At 45.2% G+C, this 24,138-nt stretch overlaps 2 protein-coding genes across 2 annotated transcripts in view; one reads left to right on the top strand and one right to left on the bottom strand.

Moving 5' to 3' along the window:
• Positions 1–3,703, bottom strand: part of LRRC8D (leucine rich repeat containing 8 VRAC subunit D) — a 74,840-nt gene extending 71,137 nt beyond the window's left edge. Inside the window, exon 1 of the mRNA XM_079981297.1 lies at positions 3,495–3,703. The gene's annotated coding sequence lies outside the window, so the exon portion shown is untranslated. The remainder of the gene's footprint in view (positions 1–3,494) is intronic.
• The window catches only part of KYAT3 (kynurenine aminotransferase 3), a 339,782-nt gene that overhangs the window by 208,750 nt on the left and 106,894 nt on the right, over positions 1–24,138 (top strand). The window lies entirely within an intron of this gene.

Raw genomic sequence — 24,138 nt, 5'->3', positions numbered from 1 at the left:
TGCCTTAACAGGACTATCATTTCAACTTCACGGAGTCGTAGAGAATTGTGTTTGCAGTTTCCGATTCTTCCAGGTGAAGCGGCTTCATTGATGGCGCCATGCCCAAGAGCCCCCAAATCCTGGAGCCAGAATTGTTTGTGTCTTATATTTCCGTCACACAATATCACCCTTATTGGTATTTTTAAAATCACGCTTGCTGTTGTTCTTCGCTTGCTCTAGAAGTCCTCTTTCCTTCTCTTTTTGACCATTTGGGGAAGGAAAGACAAAGAAGCAAACAAAAAATCTGCTTTCATAACCGTTTTAAGTTTCATAACTATGGGAACAGCGCTCCCACAGAATGAGCACTCCATCCATAAAAATTATAAGCGCAATTTCTCCACACATCAACAAATAAGATTCAGTTTTGGCAGCGCTGCTAGAGCGACAGCGATTCCGCTTGCGACAGCCAAATTCAACGGACGGCTTTGGCTGGGGAAAGTATTGCACCATGTTAACCTATCGGATGCTGTCTTCTACTGCGACACTACTTCAACTTGTGCAGAAAATTCAGCTTGTGGAACAACACTGGCTCCCCCACTACCCAAGCAAAGACAACATTTGATCTCACCCAATGTACCGGTATGTATTCTAGGTTGCACGTGTGTTGCATATGGGGGGGGGGCATTGTAGAAACACCACTGAAGTGTTGCATCAGCCATTTCCCCCAGACTTTCTGCTGCCCACAAGCTTCTCATCTTTTTTTTCCTTTTTTTTTTTTTGCAGGCCTTTACAAACAGCCTTCAAAAGATCCTAAAAACGATCTCACACTCATAGGTGGACAAATGGCACTATGGAATAGTTAGACGTCCACCAGCCGCACCTCAACATTAATTATTGTCACCAGTGATGTGGAGCAAGAAGCAGTCCATCTGCTGCTTTGTTTTTTCTGTGAAATGCCAGCCAAATGGGCAGCCTGAAAGTGCCATTATTTTGCGCCATGACTATTCCTAGAAAGATGCAGGCACAAACATAAACACACAGCTGTTTTGTGCATGCAAAAAATTGTGCTTTATTTTTCTGTGCCTCGATTTAAAAAAAAATATCAATTTTAAACAATGTAAGGAAGTGTATGCTCTTGAGTTGTCATATTCCAAAATACTTAATAAGTATTCCAAAATAATTTCCAAGCAAACCTTCAAATATATATAATTTAAACTACATAAACAGCACTTCAACCCCTCAAAAGCCATGTATTTGAAATAATATTTTTTGGGGGGGAATACAAGTCAAATAGCACACTAAATTAGGCCCCAATCAATTTTTAAAAACCCCTCGATATTTCCAAGAAAATCCTCATCAGACACATTGAATGCAGATTGTCAATCACACGCTAGTAACTCCTAGCAATTAAGTATATTTCTAAACCTTACATGCCTAGCCAAAAGTCGAATTAGATCCAAGAGGTACATCTTATCCTGACAGAAATTCATACTGAAATCCTCAACTTTCTCTTTTCTAGCCGGTATAACACTAAGCAGGGATAATGGAGCTCTTTTATCTCCCAAAAAGATGGGAATGAGTAAAGAACTTGCATAGCTTGGCCTGAGACTTCAGCTTGGCGTCAGACTACTTATTCACTATAAACCAGCTATATTGTGGGCAGGCTACTGGATAGGAACCAAGCCTTTTGACGTGCCTATTTTCGCAATGTGGAACAACCTATTGTTTCCCAGGGCATAAATGAATGTTGGAAGGAACCATGCAGTAATAGAGCAACTCTTAATGAAAGGGCAAAAGGCTTTCTGCCCTTAACCACCTTGAATTCCCACTTCCACAGCTCTGCCCTGCCTCCTGTTCTCTTGCAGCAGAGTTACTGAGCCAGGGAGAAATGAACCCTCCTCCTTCCTTTCTGCCAGTCAATCATTATTATTTCTTTCATATCGGCTGCAAAATTAGTTACCCCTTTTTCCTCTCTGCTGCAGATTCTATTCTCTGTATTTATTGATGTCCCTGAGGCAAGTCACTATTGGCAGGAGGAGGAGGAGGAGGAGGAGAGAGACAGAGAGAGAGAACAAAGGACTTTCACAAAGGAATTTAATCTGAGTATATTAGCCTTCCCAGCTTCAGCAGACTTGCTAAACTGCTGGATGCATTCCAACTGCCCTGCACAACGCCAGCATGAGCTGGAAGCATCAGATCTGGTAACAAGATGCATCATTTCCTAGTGAAGTGGCAAAGGCTCTGAGCATTTCTCACAAACCAGCATCATCTGCTTTGGATCTCTTTGGCCCATTAGACATAATGCATCATTCCTAGGCACCTGCATCATTTCTCACTCTTGTGGGGCCACTCACACCAGCTCTGCATTTCCCCTTCCAATAAGCGTGCCAAAAAACACTTCCTTTACACCTGCCTATTTAAACTAGGGGGTGAAGGATTCCAAATCCAATTGGGACGTTTGACTTTCTGAAACAAAACGGGATGGGGAACTGCATTCAATTTTTATCCGGTGCAGTGATCTGGGGCATAAGGCTGCTGTTTAACATACAGCATTTATTTTGTTATAACTGCTCTTATCTTGCAAATGAAGCTGATTGCAGTCATAAAGTATGGCCGGGCAATTTGAACCCCCCCCCCCCCTTTAATTTGCAAGAACGTTAAAGGACAAGGTAATGCCTAGACTGGAAACCTGGCTGCGTCTTTATGCTGTGAAAGAGAAGGCGCACTCTGCACGTTGCCAGAGACCCTCTTCTCTTTATTATTTCGCATCCTCCATGCGTAAGCTCGGCCTCTTAGAAGGGGAAGGCTATGAAATAAGCCGTGACAATCTAGAAGTCTCACGCAGCCCTAGCAGCAGCCGGAAGTTCAGCTGAGGACAAGAGAGGCTGCATCATTTTTTGCAGACAGAGACCTCGCGCGGCACAGAGGCAAAGACTGAACGACAAAAGCATGAGGTCTCCCGCCTGACTAGGCACTTTAGAGCGCAGCAATATTACAGTCTGTTCAGAAGTGACACCTCAGTGGGTTCAACAAGACTTTACACAGGAGCCAACTCCCAGGGGCTGCCGAGATCTCTTCGCCCCTCCCCGCAAAAGTAAAATATTTGAGGGAGCCGGGGCACCCCACAGTTGATGGGCATTGCCATTCGAATGATGTGCGTGCGATCGATTATGTGGGATGGGGTTGCCCCAATATGTCATTCAACTTGGCACCCCTGGAACCTTATTTCTAAGGCTGCGGTCCTTCGCCCACTTACTCACCTGCGCGAGCACAGCCAGCAAGTAGCGAGGATAAGGCTACAAGTAACCAAGTTGGGCAACCTTTCTTTTCCGGCCTCGGCCCTCCAAAGACTACCTTCGGGGATACCAGCACCGAGCTGCCTTGCAAGGGCTGTTGCAAAGGGGCGCGCAAAACCCTCGGCACCGCCGGCGCTGCGGTTTCGCCGGGGATTCCCCCCGGGCGCCGCGCGCCAAGGCGCGCCGGGGAATGTCCAGACGCGCCGCGCTTTTACGCACCTCAAAAGTGGGTCACTCCGGCGGCGGAGCCATGAGGAGAGGGGGAGAAGCAAAGGCGGCAAAGCGGAGCCCCAGGAAGCCGAGCTGCCGCGGCGACTCCCGGCTCGGGCTGCAACCCCGCCACGCACAACTCCAGGAGCGCGTCTTCGGCCTTGGCGAGGAGAAGAAGAAGAAGAAGAAGAAAAAGAAAAAGAGGAAGACGCACGGCCGCCCCTTCGCCGGTCTCTCTGCCCCCTTGCAAGCGCCTTCAGCGCACTGGCCGCAGCCAATGGCACCGGCGGCGAAGCCCATGTGATTCCGGGAGACGCCTTTCCTCTCTTCCCCCACCCCCCACTACCCCGGCGCGCGCCCGGGTTCAGGTTCAGGTGCAGGCGCGGCGTGCGACAGGGCCGCCGGCAAGGGGAGCTCGCCACGCGCCTGCTGGCTGGCTGGCCCGGTCCCGTAGCCGCGCCTGCACCTGAACGCTCCCATAAGTGATAGAAACAGAGATAGGAAAGCTAGGCGCTCAATGGCACTTTAAGCCTAGGTTATGTAGGGTTGCCATATTTCAAAAAGTGAAAACCAGGACAACCCGAAAGTTATTGAGCTCTTCAAAAGGAAGATCCCAAAATTGAGCTTTTCTTTAGGGAAAACCCAAAATTGTTGAGCTTTTTCTTTAAGGAGACCCCAAAATTGTTGAGCTTTTATTTAGGGAGACCCCGAAATTGTTGGCCTTTTCTTTACAAGAACGCCAAAATAAGTGATTTTTCAATTGACTTGCCTAAGATCCAGGACAAAATGTCACTTTTCAGAAACCCCACCACCCCCATGTCCATTCCGCCATTGAAATCCCGGTAATGTCCAGAAAAATCTGGACATATGGCAGCCCGAAGGTTATGGGTGCAACCACAGAATGTCTAGGCATGCTTTTTTTATAACAAGAATACAGTGCTGAAAATGAATGAATGGTGGATAAAATATTATGTTCATTTTCCACAGTGTCTGGTCCTTCCCCTGCCCACCCCCCTAACATTCTTCAGAGGGTCTCTTCTCCGCTCTTCAGAGAGTAGCTGGAAGTGGGGAGGCAGAAAAAGGTCCTCCTTTCCTTCCACACTGCAGTTTTAATCAAAAATCTTAGGTGCAGTACTGAGCCTGGAGCTCAAAAACAGCTTGCGCTAATGAAATTCCCTGTTGCAATAATGCACCTAGAACAATGGGAATTTTGAACACTAGTCCCCATAGGTCCGGCTGCGGAAACTGGTACACGTGTAGAGCAGGGTGAGCCTCAGGAATGGCATTTGGCTACGACCCGGATTTGCTGCCAGCCTGCCTGCTTGGCCATTGAATTGCACCTCTTCCTCCCCCGAGAGCTGCTTAGGGTAGCAAATAGTGGCATTCACTCCCTGGGCCAGTGTCGTCTGTTAGCTTGCTACAACAAGAGTTCTGTGGCGGCCTTAAAAGGCCAGCAGACGCTTCTGTGGCCTACAGTTCCTCAGATACTGCCCTATCATAGAGTTGGAAGGGACCACTAAGCTTGTCCTGCAATGCAGGAATCTATTTGCCCAGCGGGAGGCTCAAACCTGCGGCGCTGAGATTAAGGGTCTTGTGCTCTGCCAGCTGAGCTACCCACAAAGGCACCATCTCTATACTGTATAGAGACCATTACTGCTAAACTGTTAACAGGAGTGCCAGCTGGGCCCTGCAACCCTGGGTGCCTGGGGCTGTATAGCCCTAGCACCGAAATTTGTGGATGCCCAGCCCCTTCATGGGAAATTCTGTGGGTGCTTGGGCACCCAGGGCCCCAGGGAGTTGGCACCTATAACTGTTAGGCCAACTGTTGAAAGAGGGAAATAGGCTGGGTGTGTCCTGGAGTTTATGCATTGGAGTGGCAAGTGGCACTGTGGTCTAAATCACTGAGCCTTGGGCTTGCCGATCAGAGGGTCGGCGGTTCGAATCCCCACGATGGGGTGAGCTCCTGTTGCTCGGTCCCTGCTCCTGCCAACCTAGCAGTTTGAAAGCACATCAAAGTGCAAATAGATAAATAGGTACCACTCCGGCGGGAAGGTAAACGGCATTTCTGTGCACTGCTCTGGTTAGCCAGAAGTGGCTTAGTCATGCCGGCCACATAACCTGGAAGCTGTATGCCAGCTCCCTCAGCCAATAAAGCGAGATGAGTGCCGTAACCCCAGAGCCATCCATGACTGGACTTAATGGTCAGGGGTACCTTTACCTTTTTAAATGCACTGGATTGTGCTATCAGTCATTTGGCTGTAATTCTCATTCTCCTAAGGCTGTAATATGGCACCCACTTACCTGTGAGTAAGCTCCATTAAACTCAAGGGGACTTGCTTCTGAATATAGGATTGCACTGTCAGACTGCAGTTCTATACACGCTTACCTAGGAATAATCCCCACTGAGAACAGAAAACCATATTTTCAAGTTAGGATTCATAGGCTTGTACTTAAAGGCTGATTCAGTTGAATGAATACCACTGAGCAGGCTGGGACTTACTTCTGTGTAAGTGTGCATTGGTTTGCACTACAGGGTGCAATCTTAGTCAGTTACTTGTAAGTAAGACCATTTAACTCAGTAGGAGTTGTTTCTGAGGATGCATGCACAGGGCTGGGCTGCAAAACTCAAAGAATTATTGACATGAAACTGTCTATTTAAAGTTTCCAGGGAGCAACATCAGCTTCTGAAATCTAAAGAAAATTATACCAATTGTCTCAAACATCCATCTGTGGTTGTATTTTTAACTCAGCTTTTCTTTATGGCAATTAGCTGCGGGTTATTTTAAGCCTTTTAAAAATGCTTGGCCAGTCCAATCCAACTCAATTATTTTTCTCACTCAGCTGCTTCTCATTTATATTATTTCTGGCCAGCTGTGAAAAGGCCTCACTTGTTGCTTCCACTGTGTTTATTTGTTGTGTTTGGTTTTATTGACTGTGACAGTGGGGTGGACCTAACATGCTGAGTGTCGTTTCTGCTGCTTGGCCTCCATGCTGAGGACAAAAAGGGGGTTAGCACTGAGAGACATAACAAACAATAATATATTTTTAAAACCGGCTGGAAAATCTTGTGCTGGCAGTTAGCAGAATGAAACCATTAAAGGTGAAAGAAAATTATCAACTGAGATTTGACCAAACAAAATGGAGATGGATAGATATTGAGGACCAAAGTTTTAAAGATGAATCTAGAATCAATGGGCCTTTTCGCACATCATCATCATCACCATCATCATAATTTATTATTTATACCCCGCCCATCTAGCTGGGTTTCCCCAGCAACTCTGGGCGGCTTCCAACAAAACACTAAAATACAATAACCTATTAAACATTAAAAGCTTCCCTAAACAGGGCTGCCTTCAGATGTCTTCTAAAAGTTTGGTAGTTATTTTTCTCTTTGACATCTGGTGGGAGGGCGTTCCACAGGGTGAGTGCCACTACCAAGAAGGCCCCCTGCCTGGTTCCCTGTAACTTGGCTTATCGCAGGAACCGCCAGAAGGCCCTTGCGCTGGACCTCAGTGTCCAGGCAGAACGATGGAGGTTGAGCCGCTCCTTCAGGTATACTGGACCGAGGCCGTTTAGTCAACATCACAGTCAACCATAGTTAATGGTTTACCATGAACACCAATCTGGGTTGTTTTGGTCGCAGTGAACCACAAGCTGTAGTCGATGGGTAGGCAAACTAAGGCCTGGGGACTGGATCCGGCCCAATTACCTCCTGGATCCGTCCCACAGACGGTCCACACACGGATCGGCGTGGGGATTCTGATCGTTCAGGCTGCACCATTCCCACCACATACACACACACCGCGGAGGCAGCGCCTCCCTCCCTCCTCCTGGCTTCTCACTGCCCTGCCTAGAGGAGGAAGGGGGCTGGGCTTTGTTGAGCTGCAGTTGGCTGAGCACCATTTTAAGCAGCCCCTCTCCAGAGCCAGCCCTTTCGTGCCGCTCATCATCCCTCTGCCAGCCCCTGCCGCTCACAAGGCACAGGTAAGCAGCCACTGGGGCTCATCCAGTCCTGTGGAGAAGGGAGGGGAGAGTCAGTGGGAGGGATTCCCCCCCCCAAAAAAAAATATAGCCCCCCCCCAAAGTCTGAGGGACTGGACCGGCCCCCTGCAGAAAAAGTTTGCTGACCCCTGCCGTAGTCAGTTACTGATAATTGTTTATTAGACTGAAATACACCACAATTCCCAATTCAGACATAATGCTAAGCCCGGAATCCTGGTTTATTTTCCTGGTTTACTTGCTTTCCTGGGGCGAATGCCATTAAACTCAGTGGAGCTTACTTTTGAGTAGGCATGTATGGGACTGTAAGTCTCTGTCTAGCAACTCTACTGCAATTGACTTGTGTCATATGTTTGCCATGCAGTCACACAGAATAAGGTGCAACTTTTCTTAAGATGACTTTGGGGAAATACACAACTCCATGAAATACACAATTTCCAGGAAAACAACTCAGCTTCTCAGTCCGCTGACAGAAAGGAAACATCCTAGATTCGCCTGAGTAAGATGTGAAGTGAAGCAAACTGCTCTATAGCAACTTTCTTCAGGAGAAAGTAGAAGGAAGAAACAGGCAGTGTAAGCTACAGGCAAACAGCATTAAAGGAGAAATGGCACTAAATGGATTTTAACCTTTGGAGATACCTGTTAATTAACAACTGTGGCTATGAGATAGAAAAAGTTCAAAGTTCCAAATTAACTCTGTACAAAACAGGAAGGCACAGGAATCTAAGTTCCAAAGGATCAGTGATTAATTTGCAGCTCAAAAGCACAGAATGTCTTGTTCTAATTGCATAAATAACAGTGAAAATATGAATGCACATATGAATGAAAATAAACAAATCATTATTCATGGTTTGGTTCGGGTTTGATCCTCTTAATAACTGAGGGACACAAAAAAAGGGGGGTATGAAGTTGTATGTATTTTACCAGGTTGAGCTTTGTATGATGAGTACCGTATTTTTCGCTCTATAAGACGCACCAGACCACAAGACGCACCTAGTTTTTGGAGGAGGAAAACAAGAAAAAAAATATTCTGAATCTCAGAAGCCAGAACAGCAAGAGGGATCGCTGCGCAGTGAAAGCAGCAATCCCTCTTGCTGTTCTGGCTTCTGGGATAGCTGCGCAGCCTGCATTCACTCCATAAGACGCACACACATTTCCCCTTACTTTTTAGGAGGGAAAAAGTGAGTCTTATAGAGCAGAATATGGAATCACAATTACACTTTCGAGCCAGCCTGGACTCTGGGTTTCAGTCATGGAAGAACTTGGCACCACAATCTGCTGTCTGTGGAGGCCAGGGAAAGCCAGCATGACCCAGAGAGGACCTCTTGATATCCACCATAGGTGATGCTTCACTATAGCCCATGTTGAATTCTGGGCTCCAGACATGGACATATCCAATAAAATACACCTCAGGCTCATTCCAGCTGCAACTAGCCAGCTCTGAATTTCAGAGATTCTATTCACAGGCAAGTCTCCTCTCTCAAAGGATCATCACTAAAAGTGGCATTGTCCAGTCGTCCCTGCCCACTTGCCCCTTCCTTATACTGACTCTTCTCTGGAATGCATTTCTCTTTCCCCTTTCTTTTTTACTTTTGCTGTACCAGGAAAACACTACCAAACTTCTCTGCATCCCTTACCATTCTGCTATGAGCCAGCCCTGCCTGTTCTTCCACTCTTGATGCAAATTTACCGTATTTTTCCGTGTATAAGATGCCCCAATGTATAAGACACCTCCTATTTTGGGGGACTCCAAATTAAGAAAACACCTCTCAGCACTACCCGTGTACAAGACAAGCCCCAATTCCAAACCTAATTTTTTGGTTTTTAAAAAACCCTAGTCTTATGCACAGAAAAATACGGCAACTGTCCTCTCTTGCCATTTCCTTCCAAAACTTAGTACAAGCTTCTTCAAAACATCCCACCGGTTTCCCCCTCCTCAGCCTATTTTTGCTCCATCTTTCTCCCCTTATTTCTGTTAAGAAAGCCACATAGCTCACAGGGTGGGCTGCTTTGAGATTTCCAGAGCTGAACTCTTTGCCTATTTTTATTTAATATTTTTTTTTAAATGTCCATCTATACCTTTCTTTCCCCCAAAGTCTGCTACACACACACATCTGTACTTTATTTGCAGCATGTTCTCCTCAAAATTTGGACAGAGAGGGAGGAAGAGATGAGGATGATAAGGGAACAAGTGTGGTCAATTTCACTGGTGCTATCGTCTCCACTGGAACCACACTGAGGACTGCAGAATTAGATAAATTCACAAGGAAACAGGGACTAGTCATGATTGCTTGAAGGAACTTTCATGTTTCCAGTGGCAGACTTCCTCTAAATACTGAAGACAAACCACAAAGGAGGACTGCTGTCTTTCTGCCCCGCTGCTAAGCTTCCCAGAAACATCTGACCGGCCATTGTTGAAACCAGAATACGAAACTAGACCAACATTTGGTGCAATCGAGAAAGGCCATTGCTTTGTTTTTAATTCAACTCCAGTTTATGGTTTATTCAGTAGCGTTAACAATGCCGGGCTTAAAATCGCCTCTTGAATGATTCTCCCTGGCAGAATTAGTCCTGTATCTTGTTACATGAGCTCTGACTTCCAAGTCCAAAACAACCCATTCTCAGAACGCTTCTCAAGATCTGCTTGCAAATACCAGGTACAGAATGTACTTATGCACTGCACTTTTTGAACTGTTGCGAAACTCTTGCCAATGGAAGGCCTGCGCAAGGGCTTCTGCTTGTGCAATGGGTCTTTACCCCTCTCCTCCTCCCTGCTACCACATGCCCCCCCCCCAAATTGGCTTGGGGTTGGGAGAACCCCTAGAACAGTGGGGGAGGGGCAATTGTCAACAAGATGATACATTTGCACAGACAAAATGTTCAACATAGCGTGGCACTGAATTCCACCCTTTGTTTTACGCTCTGTGTTGGTCCATTGTCCTGGCAAGTCTAATTAACTCACCTGCAATACATGATATGCTGTTACATCTGATCAAATTTACAGGATTAGAGCAATTCACAACAATTGGTAGAATTCCTTGTGTCCCCAAGCCTATGACTCCGCAAGGAATTTAAAAAGAAGGTTTTTTTTTGCAAGCAATGCAAATGTTGAAGGCTCTTTTTTTATTTCTACTGTTTCCTCGTTCAGAAAGCTGCACAGGGAAGCCACCTATGAACAGATGTAACACCGCCGATAAGCACTATTCGAGTCGGGTTTTTGCTTTTGTACGTATTATTTATTTTATTTAGAAAAAACAAAAACAAAAATGTATACTGTCCTGGAAGCAGTACTTCCAGGGTGGTTTGCAAAAGCAAGACAAAATACAAAAATCCACCGAAAGCAGAAGAAGGCAATGTGGTGTCCTCCATGTTACCAGACTACGACTCCCATCGTCCCTGACCATTGGTTCTGCTGGATAAGGCTGGTGGGAGTTGTAGTTACTTACTGTCTTGGCTCGGGAACTGCATAACTCCATACCCTCCAATAGGGGGCACTGTGGATTAAACCACAGAGCCTAGGACTTGCTGATCAGAAGGTCAGCGGTTCGAATCCCTGTTACAGGGTGAGCTCCCGTTGCTCGGTCCCAGCTCCTGCCAACCTAGCAGTTCGAAAGCAGGTCAAAGTGCAAGTAGATAAATAGGTACCGCTTTGGCGGAAAGGTAAACAGCGTTTCTGTGTGCTGCTCTGGTTTGCCAGAAGCGGCTTAGTCATGCTGGCCATGTGACCTGGAAGCTGTACGCCGGCTCCCTCGGCCAATAAAGCAAGATGAGCGCCGCAACCCCAGAGTCGGTCACGACTGGACCTAATGGTCAGGGGTCCCTTTCCCTTTACCTTATGGAACAGTGGGACATTCCGGAATCAAATTAGAAATGTCTTCTGTAAATCTGGGACTGTCCCTGGAAAATAGGGACACTTGTAGGGTCTGCATTGTGTGACTTTAATGGTTTTGGGAATTCAGTTTAAGTATTTCACTTTAGGTATTAAGGGAACGCGGGAGGGTTGGTGGGCTTATATTCTAAATGTTGGATGATTTAGTTCAGAGGTCTTCAACTTTTCTGGGTCCATGGCTCCCTTGACCAACTACACTCTTTTTGCAGCATCCGTGGTGGGCTCAGGAGCCCAGTTATGCCGTCCCTTTCTTGCAGCGCTGAAAGCCTCTCACCCTTTTTTTTCCGAACACCCTCCCTTGTGGAGCATTCCCGCAGCCTCCTCTTCTCTCCTTGGGAGTCCTCTGGGCAGCCACTGTTCTCTGAGCTGCCCCCCTGTCCCAAAGAGAGGTACCTTCTCACACTGCCCCATAGGGACTGGGGAAGCAACCCCTGGCCAGCCCCAGAGGCACAATTCATGTGGGGAGCTTGTCGCCAGGGCAGCTGCTGCAACAAACAGCCGTGCAAGCCTTTGGGAGGAAGAGACACAAGAGGGCATCGGATGAGGGAGGGAAGGAAAGAGGGACAGAGGCCAATGTTGCCTGCAGCACCCCTGACCATCATTCAAGGCACCCCAGGGTGCCACTGGTTGCGCAATGGTTGAAAACCACTGATTTAGTTCATAGCTGTTTCTCTGGGGGTGGGGGTGGGGAATAAGTCGCTTCAATATCTTTCTTCTTCAATCACCAGATTCCAGGCAAAATTCAGGTTCAGCCTGTTGCCTGTTATATCAGTTGCAGTTTCTGAACCCGCACAGCTGCTGTGGATCATTTCAGCAATTCATTCTGGCTGTGGCTAGAGAACGTGACCAGTATCAGGTCCACAGCTTACTTTGACCGACTTCTGATCACTCTCTGTATCTCTGAGGTACTTAAAAATGGAGACTAGCCATACTGCTGAATAATGGTTTCAGAGAACAGGAACGTTTTCTTCTTCTCAAAGAGCTCCCTCTACTGTCCAGTGTTCTTATTCTTATTTTGTTTTAATTCACAGTAAGACTTGAAGTACAGTGGTACCTCGGGTTACATATGCTTCAGGTTACAGACGCTTCAGTTTACAGACTCCGCTAACCCAGAAATAGTACCTCGGGTTAAGAACTTTGCTTCAGGATGAGAACAGAAATCGTGCTCCGGCAGTGCGGCTGCAGCAGGAGGCCCCATTAGCTAAAGTGGTGCTTCAGGTTAAGAACAGTTTCGGGTTAAGAAGGGACCTTCGGAACGAATTAAGTTCTTAACCCGAGGTATCACTGTACTGGACTGAAGCTATAGGCAAAAAAAGTGGATCATTGAGGGTTGCCATATTTCAAAAAGTAAAGTTGCTGACAACCTACCCCCCAAATAGTGATTTTAAGCTATTTGAGCTGTTTCTGCTGCTTTTTCCATCGCATTGCCATACATCCAGGTTTTGCCGATTCACCAAAATTCCCCCTGATGCCATTTTTACACCCGAAATCCAGGACATGTCAGGAATTTTCCTGACGTATGGCAAGCCTAGGATCATTCAAACACTTCTTCTTACATCCCACTATCATTCCTCATCCCAATAAAAACATTTTTAATGTTGGCAAAACAATTGAACACTTTATGCTTTAAATATCCTTCTTTTCTGAAATAATTTTTATTTAGTTTTACAGATATAATTTTATAACAATTCAAATGCATATATAGAGATTACTCTGAATGGGTGGGGTATAAATAAATTATTATTATTATTATTATTACATTAAAATCCTGCTAATGTTTGCAGTGGTCCCCTAGATAGATTATAAACCAACCGGATTTAATTGAAAAGAGTAAAATATCAGATAATATAAATAAACCATTGAATGTAATCTGGGTAACATAAATACATATAATGTTTTCAGCGAGGAAGTATTGGTGATAATGAAGGGTATCTATTAATGACTCTATCAAAGTCTATTGTTTAGTCACTGGACAGAATTATTTAATGAATCTCTTGTTGTTTTTTTAAAAAGTGGGGGTCAACCTCTGACTTACAATAATTTGGGTTACAAAAATAGACCTCGATGGGGATGGCTCTGATCTCTTATGTATTGGACCACTAAGCATATCAGTGTGAGTAATTCAGAAAATCAAATGAATACATCTAGATAGAACGCCACTGGTATAAAATTCTATTTCTTATGCTATTTGTTCCACCCAAATCATATGGTTATAGTTATCAATGTAAATAGCTTCTGAGCAAAGGCTTGCAATGGACATCCCAAAGGCTTTAGAAAAATATTTGGTGACAAAATTACTTGGAAAAGGTGAGTTGTCAGTGACGAAGACCTGACGTATGCAAAGGAAATGTGGAGTTGACTTTGTTAAAGTTGCCTTGTCCAGTAAAATATTTAAGGAGCAAGATCTTCTAGTTGTGATGAATTATTTGAAACAAGCAGCATTGCACTTATCGTTGCTGATGAATTCTAAGAAAGAAAGAAACCGAAATCGTTGCAGTTGCAGTTGTTAGACCCGCAGTTAAAATAAGTGCAGTTTTGAAAGATTCAGCCCATCATCTTTGAGATTCCTTGCAGGTCTGTGATTCTGTGATTCTGTGACACAGCTGTGATACAGATTCCTATTCAATCGTCAGAAGGGGAAAAATGTGTGTATATAAATCCATATAATGAACACTAGGGGGCTTTGCTGCATCTCTGAAAAACTGTTGTACAGGGCAGTGGTGTTCTTGGTCAGCAAAATGTTATCTACAGAGCAGGTTACATTACATCACTGTAGGAGCGGGCACCTGTGGGTCCTCCAGATGTTGATGGACTCCAACTCCCATCAGCCCCAGCCACGGGATTAGATGTCCCTGTGGATTGTTGTATGTGGGTCACACACTCAGGCCTATCCAAGTAAGAATATCAGAGCACCGATCTAGGATCAGGAACAATGTAACAGATGCTCCTTTAGTACAACATTTTATTGAAGCATCTCAGTCTGATGAGGACTTGTCATTTTTTGTAATTTGGACATATTTTGGTCCTGTAGAACAAGCTAAAAAAAAATCCTCATGCAGAAAGAAACTAGGTTTATTTTCTTATTAAATTCCTTACATCCCTCAGGTCTGAATACTGAAATTGATTATAGTTGCTTTTTGTGAAATGTGTACTAAGGTTTATACGTAGAACACCTGAGCATGGGTTAAGTTTGTTTCACCTCTGTGGACCGAGTAGATTACTGTGATAAATTAATTTTGTATCTGTGAATTGCCATTACTTTAGAACTGCAATTTGATTACATTTTTGTATGAGTTGCATTAAGATTTATATGTTCCGTATTTTTCACCGTATAGGACGCACTTTTCCCCCTCCAAAAATGAAGGGGAAATCTGGGTGCGTACTATGGGGCGAATGCAGGCTTTCGCTGAAGCTTGGAGAGCGAGAGGGGTTGGTGTGCACCGACCCCTCTCGCTCTCCAGGCTTAAGGAAGACATCCACAGCCTAGGCAGCCCTGCGGGAGTTCCCGCAGGGCTCCCTACGCTGCGGATAGCAGCCTGCCGCCCGGCGCGAATCGCACCCTGAAGCAGAGCACCCCTCGCACCGGGCAGACATCCGCAGCGTGTTGGAGCCCTGCGGGAGTTCCCCGCAGGGCTCCCCACGCTGCGGATAGCAGCCTGCCGCCCGGCATGCATGGCACCCTGAAGCAGAGCGCCCCGTGCGCCGGACAGACATCGGCCAGCCCCACAAGCTCGGGCGACAGCAAGGAGGCGCAGCGCCGCCATCCCGCTGTTCCTCGACCTGGTTCGGTTTCCCCGACCTGGTTTTGGGGGGAAATAAAGGAAAAATTTTTTTCCTTTATTTCCCCCCAAAAAAACTAGGTGCGTCCTATGGGACAGAGCGTCCTATGGGACGAAAAATACGGTATTACTTCTGCTGTGCCATATGGGTCACTTTAAGAAAGAAATTTTGTATCTGTTGATTGCTAACACCTGTTACTCGAATCAATATTGTGCTTGACCATATAACTCTACTCTGTAAAAGTTGCTGCTTACAGCAACTACTACTATGCTATAAGATCCACTGGCCTGCAATATCATACATGGTATGTACGGTTGTTTGCAGTTTTTATATTATTTTTGCTGTAAAAATGTGTGAGATTATGATATTGTATTCATTTGCATTACCTAGAGTTTGTACTACTGATGAAGCCCAGGATGGCAAAACAAGGCTAATATTCCGAAAATCCTTGTCTTAGACTCTGTGAAAGGATTCTGTGGAACTGTAACAACCTTTCGTGTGGATTGTTGGACTCTGTGAACAGACAGGTGGAATAGACACTTACACATGTATGGACCTTATGCATGAACTGATTAGAGAATGATCTGATCCACTGGCTCTTCTGCTTTTTTCATTGAACTTTATGAGCCACTTCGGTTGAAATCTACAATTTAATACAATGAATAGTAGATCTTATTTTTTCCAAACGTACAGCCGGTTACGTCTTGTGTGTTTATTAAATATGTTTCACGTAACCAGAGGTTTGTTGTTGTTTTGCGGAAGTTGTATTCGAGCAACACCTGGAGGACCATAAGTTCTCCATCCCTGGGGTCAACTTCTGTCCTGATATAATTTGGTTTTGAGTCACACTGAACTCTTCAAAAGTCAGAAGTTCAGCAAACTGCGGATTGAAGTTAATTCTCAACCTGGATAGCTCAGTTGGTTAAGGCAGGGTGCTGATCAGGGGTACCAGCTTGGCCTCGTGACTGCGGGTGCCCGGGGCCATGGGTGCCATGCAGTGTGCATGGCCCTAGCTATGGTGCTGATAATGACAAGGTTGGAAGTTCGATCCCCATGTGAGACAGCTGCATATTCCTGCACTGCAGGGGATTGGTCTAGATGTTGCTCGGGGTCCCTTCCAACTCTACCATTCTATGATTTCTGCCTTTTAGAACAGGGTTATAAAATCTGCTCATGTCCTGTTCAGAAAGTTGCCTCCTTGCAGCCTAAGATTTCACCCAGTGCTGTCAAAGCTATGAACAGCGAAATTAATAATGGGCTTAAAGGTAAAGGTAAAGGGACCCCTGACCATTAGGTCCAGTTGCGGCGCTCATCTTACTTTATTGGCTGAGGGAGCCAGCCTACAGCTTCCAGGTCATGTGGCCAGAATGACTAAGCCACTTCTGGCGAACCAGAGCAGCGCACGGAAATGCCGTTTACCTTCCCGCCGGAGCGGTACCTATTTATCTACTTGCCCTTTGACAGGTTTTTGCACTGCTAGGTTGGCAGGAGCAGGGACCGAGCAATGGGAGCTCACCCCATCATGGGGATTCAAACCGCCGACCTTCTGATCAGCAAGCCCTAGGCTCTGTGGTTTAACCCACAGCGCCACCCGCATCCATTAAATAATGGGCTTATGCATACTTAACTTGCTGAGTGCAAGGAGTCTTGTATATATATATATATATATATATATATATATATATATGGTAAAGGGTAAAGGGACCCCTGACCATTAGGTCCAGTCGTGGCCGACTCTGGGGTTGTGGCGCTCATCTCGCTTTACTGGCTGAGGGAGCCGGCCTACAGCTTCCAGGTCATGTGGCCAACATGACTAAGCCGCTTCTGGCGAACCAGAGCAGCGCACGGAAATGCCGTTTACCTTCCCACTGGAGCGGTACCTGTTTATCTACTTGCACTTTGAAATGCTTTTGAACTGCTAGGTTGGCAGGAACAGGGACCGAGCAACGGGAGCTCACCCCATCGCGGGGATCCAAACCGCCGATCTTCTGATCAGCAAGTCCTTGGCTCTGTAGTTTAACCAACAGCATACACACACACACACACACACACACACACACACACACACACATATACACACTGTACATACACACACACATACACACACACACTTTGTGCATCCACGTCTAATCTTGCCCCTTTCTAAAATTTATTTATTGGTGTGTGTGTTTCTTTTTGTAAATCAAAGAATAAAATAGAATCAAGATTAAGGTTTCTTCCTGGGACAGTGGAGGGTATGTGTGCTGTTGGTTAGTGAAAATGCTCTGTGGGTGGGGTGGTGGTGGGACAAAAATGCAGGATTGAGGAGGGTCAGTTGTAGGGAGTGAGAAATGTCCTTATTTTCTTCTGAGGAATGTTGGAAGGCATGTATATGAATATGCTGATCAGTAGACCCAGTGGCTTTTCAACGTGACTGCAGCTTAATCTCAGCCACTTTCTTAAAATTATTAACCATAGCTCATGACCCATTTAAAAGTTCAAAACAAACCACTGGTCAGAACACAGAAAGGACAGCACCTCCTTTTATTGCATTTCCTGTTGATGAAAAGCAGATGCCTGGGGGGGGGGGGATCAGATCGGTCTTAGAATCCTGTCTTCCTCGCACAGAGATGATGAGCGTATTAGCAAATAGACTTATGGCGACTCTGCCCTTTTACCCCCTATTAATTTTGATGATTAAGGATGACATGGAAAATAAATTCTGACATGAATAGGGGGCAGTACACAGAAGGAGCACAAAGCAAGAGCAAATTACTCAGAAGCATACGTGGACTGTGTAAACAGAAAATGAAGGAATGAGAAAGGGCACCTCTGCTGATTCATTATCTTATTTATCTTATCTCAACAGGATCATTTGGTAAGACAAAAAGGATACAAATTGAATATCAGCCCCCCCCCCCCGGCCGTTTACAAATAACTCTGATAAATCAGAACATTTCCTACCACTGTTACTGTTAGATTATCTTCACTCAGTTTACAAAGCATGATAACATAAGAAGGTGGAAGAGGATACCGTTATGAGTTTGTGAGTGCCAGACTCCCCTGTGTTATGAGTTTGCGGGTGCCAGCCACTTAATCCCTGGACACAGTAAAGGTTAAATGCTAAATAAGCCAGGCCAGCTTCCTCATGAGGTAATCGCCTGGGAGATGAGCCATTAAGAACACAAAGGAAATGGCCCATTAAGAAAACTACATAGAGGCGCTCTTCTTCAGAGGGCAAGTGGGTCAGAACTTAGTTAGAAGACAAAGGCAGAGTTTAAAATGAGTTTTAAAGTTGGTGGTGAGGTGACCTAGGGGGAAAGGTTGCAGGCTGTAAATGCAGGAAAGCAGAGCACAATGTTTTGCTTTCTGCTGGAATACAGGGCTGAGGCTATGGGAGAAAGCACACCCCTTTGGGGTGTAAATGCTGTGAACCCCTCCATCGCAGCGTCAGGTTGTAATATAAAGAAACCATATATCATAAAGACACTGCCGTTTTCACTGTACCTCATTTCCAAAAGGAAACATGGACCTTGGAACCCCTTGGAATCTTGCAGATTGGGGGTGGCATTCAACACCACTTTGACATATTCTAAACAAAACTGAACATGGCAGTCTCAAAATGTGAAATGGTCGCTAAAATAGTGAAAGCCCTTCAACGTTACCCAGAAAGCTCAAATTTGTTTCATGTATATCCCGAGACTGTGTATACCTTTAAAGCACATTCAAAGCACATTCTTTCCCTCAAAGGATTCTGGGCACTGTATTTATCCCTCACAGATTTGCAATTCAAGCCACAGTGCCCAGAATTCTCTGAGGGAAAGGATGTGCTTTGAATGGGTTTCAAAGACATAGTGTGTACAGTGGTACCTCGGGTTAAGAACTTAATTCGTTCTGGAGGTCCGTTCTTAACCTGAAACTGTTCTCAACCTGAGATACCATTTTAGCTAATGGGGCCTCCCGCTGCCACCGCACCGCCATGGTGTGATTTCTGTTTTCATCCTGAAGCAAAGTTCTTAACCCGAGGTACTATTTCTGGGTTAGCGGAGTCTGTAACCTGAATCGTCTGTAACCCAAGGTACCACTGTATGCAGCCTGTGACAAAGATCTGGACATGGGACATTGTTATGTCTAGTGATAAAAACACAGGACATTGGATTTACCTTATAATAGAGGGTTGCACCCTAGCACGGAGCAAGTAAACAGAGCAGCTCATAAGGTTGTATGTAGGACCATAGGAGTTCTGTTGCCATACTTGAATCGAGATTTGCATGGGGGTGTTCAGTAATAGCCAGGAATGCAACATCTCCCCCCCCCACACACTGTATGATGTTTCATTACAGGATTTTTAGCAGTGGTGAGAAATCCTCTGGCTGCTCGCCAGACTCCGTTGAAAACAGCTTATCCATGCAAACCAGGAAGTGGCCTCTCCAGACAACAGAATGACTCTTGTTTTTCTATCTATGCAACCATGATCTCCTGGGTGATGTGGACACTGTTAGGCAGTTGAATGCACATGCATACTCCACTTGCTTCCTTCCCACCCCTCTGCACAGCCCTGGGCACTGGCAACCCATGCTCTGCCACTGCCCTCCGCATCTTATTGCACTACAACATCCATCAGCCCCAACCTTAGTTTAAGTGACTCAGCCAGGTGGATGGAGTCAATCCCGTGGGCCTTTCCAATAGAATTGGCACCCCTCTAGGAGATGGTGCCAGTTCTGTGGGAAATAGACTAATGGAATCAGCCCTGCCTCATACAGTTGGGTCATTGAAACCTTCAGCTGTATCATGGATGGGCAATTGGGCAAACGTGTAAAGAGCACCTCAGTGAGTAAGTATTCACTCTGTCCTCACCTTATCCTCTCTCTTTTACCCTCTCCTCTTTCTCTGGTACCATCCCATCATGATACTCACCCTTGCAGTTGCTAAGCATTTTGCTAGCTAATAGAAACATCCCATTAATGATGTTCCCTTTCAGACCTTGTGCTTTCACTGCTTACGTCTGTTTCCTAGCAACATCAACCACACATCCGTCACATCCCCTTCAGGTTTGATTCCAGGTACCTTTGGGATACAATTATTGAACGTTTGTTTTGCTTCTCTTCAGGTTGAAGCAGAGTTATGGTTAATTAGTCTGGCAATATTGGTTGTTACGTTTGTTTCAAATCCAAGCCAGAACAGGCTCTGGGGGCGGTGTGTGAAGAGGGGGGGAATGCAAATATTCTGGGTCTAGCAGCATTTGTATCCCATAATATTTTTATGGGACTGGATACCATAGGCCAACTTGTCTAAGAAGGTGCATGCATTCAAAATGCAGAAATAAGTAGCTTTCCAATGCTAACAAAGCAATCACGTGCCCACAGAAACCAGGTGTTATTGCAACTTCAAAAATGCATCACAGTTGACCTCGTCATTGCAAAAGATTTTGTCATTTTATATTGTATGTCCCAATAATTTTGTCCATCTTTAGTTTTCAAGACTGGGCGAGAAGTCCAGAAAAATATGTGTACATGCAGGAAATGGAAAACACCTACATATCAAGGCTGCCATATTGCAACCTGTAAACTGACTTTTTATATCTCAGTTTAGCAATGAAATGAGACTATGCGACCAGCCTGCTCTGTACACTGGCAATTCTGCTGCACTACAGAGAGCATTTCCCTTCTCCGTGACGGCTAGGAGTCTTTTCCCCACAACCCACCCAGCTAAGGGCATGGCTCTGGTCCCCTCCTAATATAGGGTTACCATATTTCAAAAAGTGAAAATCAGGATGGAAAAGTTGCCAGCTATATCTGGGAAATTCTGGACATATGTCCTACCTAATAGGACAATGGGTACCTATTACACAAACTTTTTACAGATCTTAGGCAATGAACAAGAAGAGCACGCATTTTATACTGACTGTCTCCCCAGTCGTTTACATTGTAATGTAAACCCTGCTTTGGCTCCAGTCCTGCCCTGTAGTGTCTTTAATGTAGTTGTCTTGAGTTTCGCTTTATTGTGCGCTGGAGGCTACCTAGCTGTAAGTTCTGCAAGGCTCAGCTCTGACTTGTAGATCTACAAATCCAGAATGGCATATTGCCTCGCTGCAATGAAATATGTCAGTCTCCCACAATGGTCTTTGGCCCTTCTCCCTGACTCCAGAGATGCACATATGCTGAGGTAATGGAAAGCGTGCCTGTTTCCTCGCCTCGCCAATGACTCCATCCGCCTGTTCCCATCCTTTCCCCTTGGAGTCCTTGCAATAGAGCATGCTGATGCTGCCTTGCCAATTAATTTCTCATATATTTCTTTTTAAATGTAAATTGAATTACGGAGCATATGTAATGCAGTGTGGAATTTAGAAAGAGGCAGATAAAAAGTTGACATAGAGCAGATACTTTTTTTCTTGCCGCTAGCGGAGGGAAAGGCACAGAAAGCTTATTGTTAATTTTTCAAAAAGAAACAAGGCAAGCTGCAACTCCTGTCAGCTCCAGCCAATGTGGCCAGTGATCAGGGATGATGGGAATTGGAGTCAACAATGTCTGGTGGGCTGTAGATTCCCTATCCCTGATATAAACCTGTAGGCTAGGGGAGGAGAAGAGCACATTTTTTCCAGTGGAATTTTCCAGTGGAATTTTTTGAAATTCACCCTCAAGTACACTGGTACCTCGGGTTAAGTACTTAATTCGTTCCGGAGGTCCGTTCTTAACCTGAAACTGTTCTTAACCTGAAGCTAATGGGGCCTCCCACTGCCACCATGCTGCCGGAGCACGATTTCTGTTCTCATCCTGAAGCAAAGTTCTTAACCTGAAGCACTATTTCTGGGTTAGCGGAGTCTGTAACCTGAAGTGTATGTAACCTGAAGCATATGTAACCCGAGGTACCACTGTACAGCTGAAGGCAGTATATTTAATCTTGTGTAAGTGAAAGTGTGTCTGTATTTTGGAATGGTTAAATTTTGCAAATAGGGTGCCAGCGTATCAAAATGAATAGGTGCTGTCTAAATTATTTGCTTTACAGAAGCCCAGTGTTAATAACTGTTGTGGTGATAAATCAGAAAAGTGAAACTTTTGGTTGACAATTTTCCTCCAAGTGCTGTCATGACAATCTTGCGAAACTAAGGGTAGTAGACTGGTGGGGTTTAAACTTAGCCATCCATCTGAAGTGCAAACTGTATAGTACAACCCTACTTTCGCATGTGTTTTATCTTTGTGACTGAGAGAGAAATCCTGTGTATCTGTATGTAAGAGAAATCAGGTACTGATGTTCTCCATCTCTCAAATGGGCAAAGGCTTTCCACTCATGTCAATTTAAGGAGCCAAATCTGTTTATCGTATCATGAATATATGTGACTTTATCTGTAGTCTTGGCTGAGCCTGTTGAGTTACCTGTGCCATGTGTTTGTATGCTTCAAAATGGCAGCACAGGCATGGAATGGACGGATGGTGTTGTTGTGGTGATCTGTGGTCATGTGTGACAGAGCTTCTCCAAGTAATTCAACTGTATGAGTGTAAACTTCACAGGGAAATAGTATTTTCTGTGGACTCTGTGCCTGGACATGCAGGCTCCACCCTAGACTGAACCCTCCTGGGTTCAAAGAGAGAGAGAGAGGGGGGGGGAAGAAGAAGAAGAAGAAGAAGAAGAAGAAGAAGAAGAAGAAGAAGAAGAAGAAGAAGAAGAAGAGGAGTAGTAGTAGTAGTAGTAGTAGTAGTTTGGATTTGATATCCCGCTTTATCAGTACCCGAAGGAGTCTCAAAGTGGCTAACATTCTCCTTTCCCTTCCTCTCCCACAACAAACACTCTGTGAGGTGAGTGGGGCTGAGAGACTTCAGAGAAGTGTGACTAGCCCAAGGTCACCCAGCAGCTGCATGTGGAGGAGCAGAGACGCGAACCCAGTTCCCCAGATTACGAGTCTACTGCTCTTAACCAACACTGGTGGTGGAGAGAGAGAGAGAACAAATCAATAATTTCTTTTTCTTAATTGAATCCCCTCTCCCCCCAAAAAGAGAGAGTTGGTACTTCTAATCCCTGTCCAGAAGTTAGAATATGGAACAAATGGGAAACTAAAATTCAGACCACTGTTACATACGGCCCATCAAGAAGTGATAGCCGTGTATAACTTTCTGGAAATGCCAATAGAATGACTTCCAAACATATGTGTTTAGGCTGGAGTGTTGAATCATCCCAAGCATCACTGGAGGTCAGTGTTTTATGTGAGTCATGCCCCAAAGCCTTTGCATAATCTTTGTTTTCCATCTTAGAAAGAGGAAACTTTTTTTTCCCAATCTCCTTTCCCCATGGGCTATCACTTGGTCCCACTGGGAGGAGAAAGGAAGCAAACTGTTTATTTCCAGAGCTGCCCTGAGTACAAAAAGTGGAGAAAGGACGAGCCTTTGAAAATATGAGACATTGGCAACATGACTTCTTAAATATCTACTCAGTAGGGAAAGACAAGGACTGCAACAAAGGGGATGGGGTTCATAAGGCGGGGACCATTCACCCAGGGAAAAACAGTCTTATGTCTGTAAGACCATTCTGGAAAGTAGGTAGAGACTATGGGCTGTCCATACCAAAGTTTATTGTGTGTTTGCACCTGTTTGAGCTCCAATTCATTTGTGCAGTCCACATGACATTGCCCTCAAACAATACCAGTCTCGATACTTTACCCCCGGATATTTGGGCTTACTTTATACTTCCCTAAAATGGTTGCTGCTGTTTTAGTTAGAGAAGGTCTGGCATCCTGGTTTTCAGCGGATGTTCTGAACATTCTGATAAAATGATGTTCTAGATCTTCTTAATCATGTCATAACTTTTTGATGATCACCAGTGCAGAGGTTTAAGAGCGTGCAGTTATTATGTGCATTGGAGTGATTTAGGATTATTTCTGAGGCTTTTGGCGTGCAGTCTTCTTGAAGGCACCATCCAACCAAAAGTGATGCAGTCGTATTTCTTCCATTTATATGATCCGCTCATGCTTTAGCCTCTTCTTGACTAATTAAGGTACTTGCTTGGCATTTGGAA

This window comes from Podarcis cretensis (assembly GCF_951804945.1).
Source record: "Podarcis cretensis genome assembly, chromosome: 6".
In the NCBI taxonomy this organism is placed as follows: domain Eukaryota; kingdom Metazoa; phylum Chordata; class Lepidosauria; order Squamata; family Lacertidae; genus Podarcis; species Podarcis cretensis.
The sequence above is the reverse complement of the archived record's forward strand: the minus strand, read 5'-3'. Positions and strand labels throughout refer to the sequence as shown.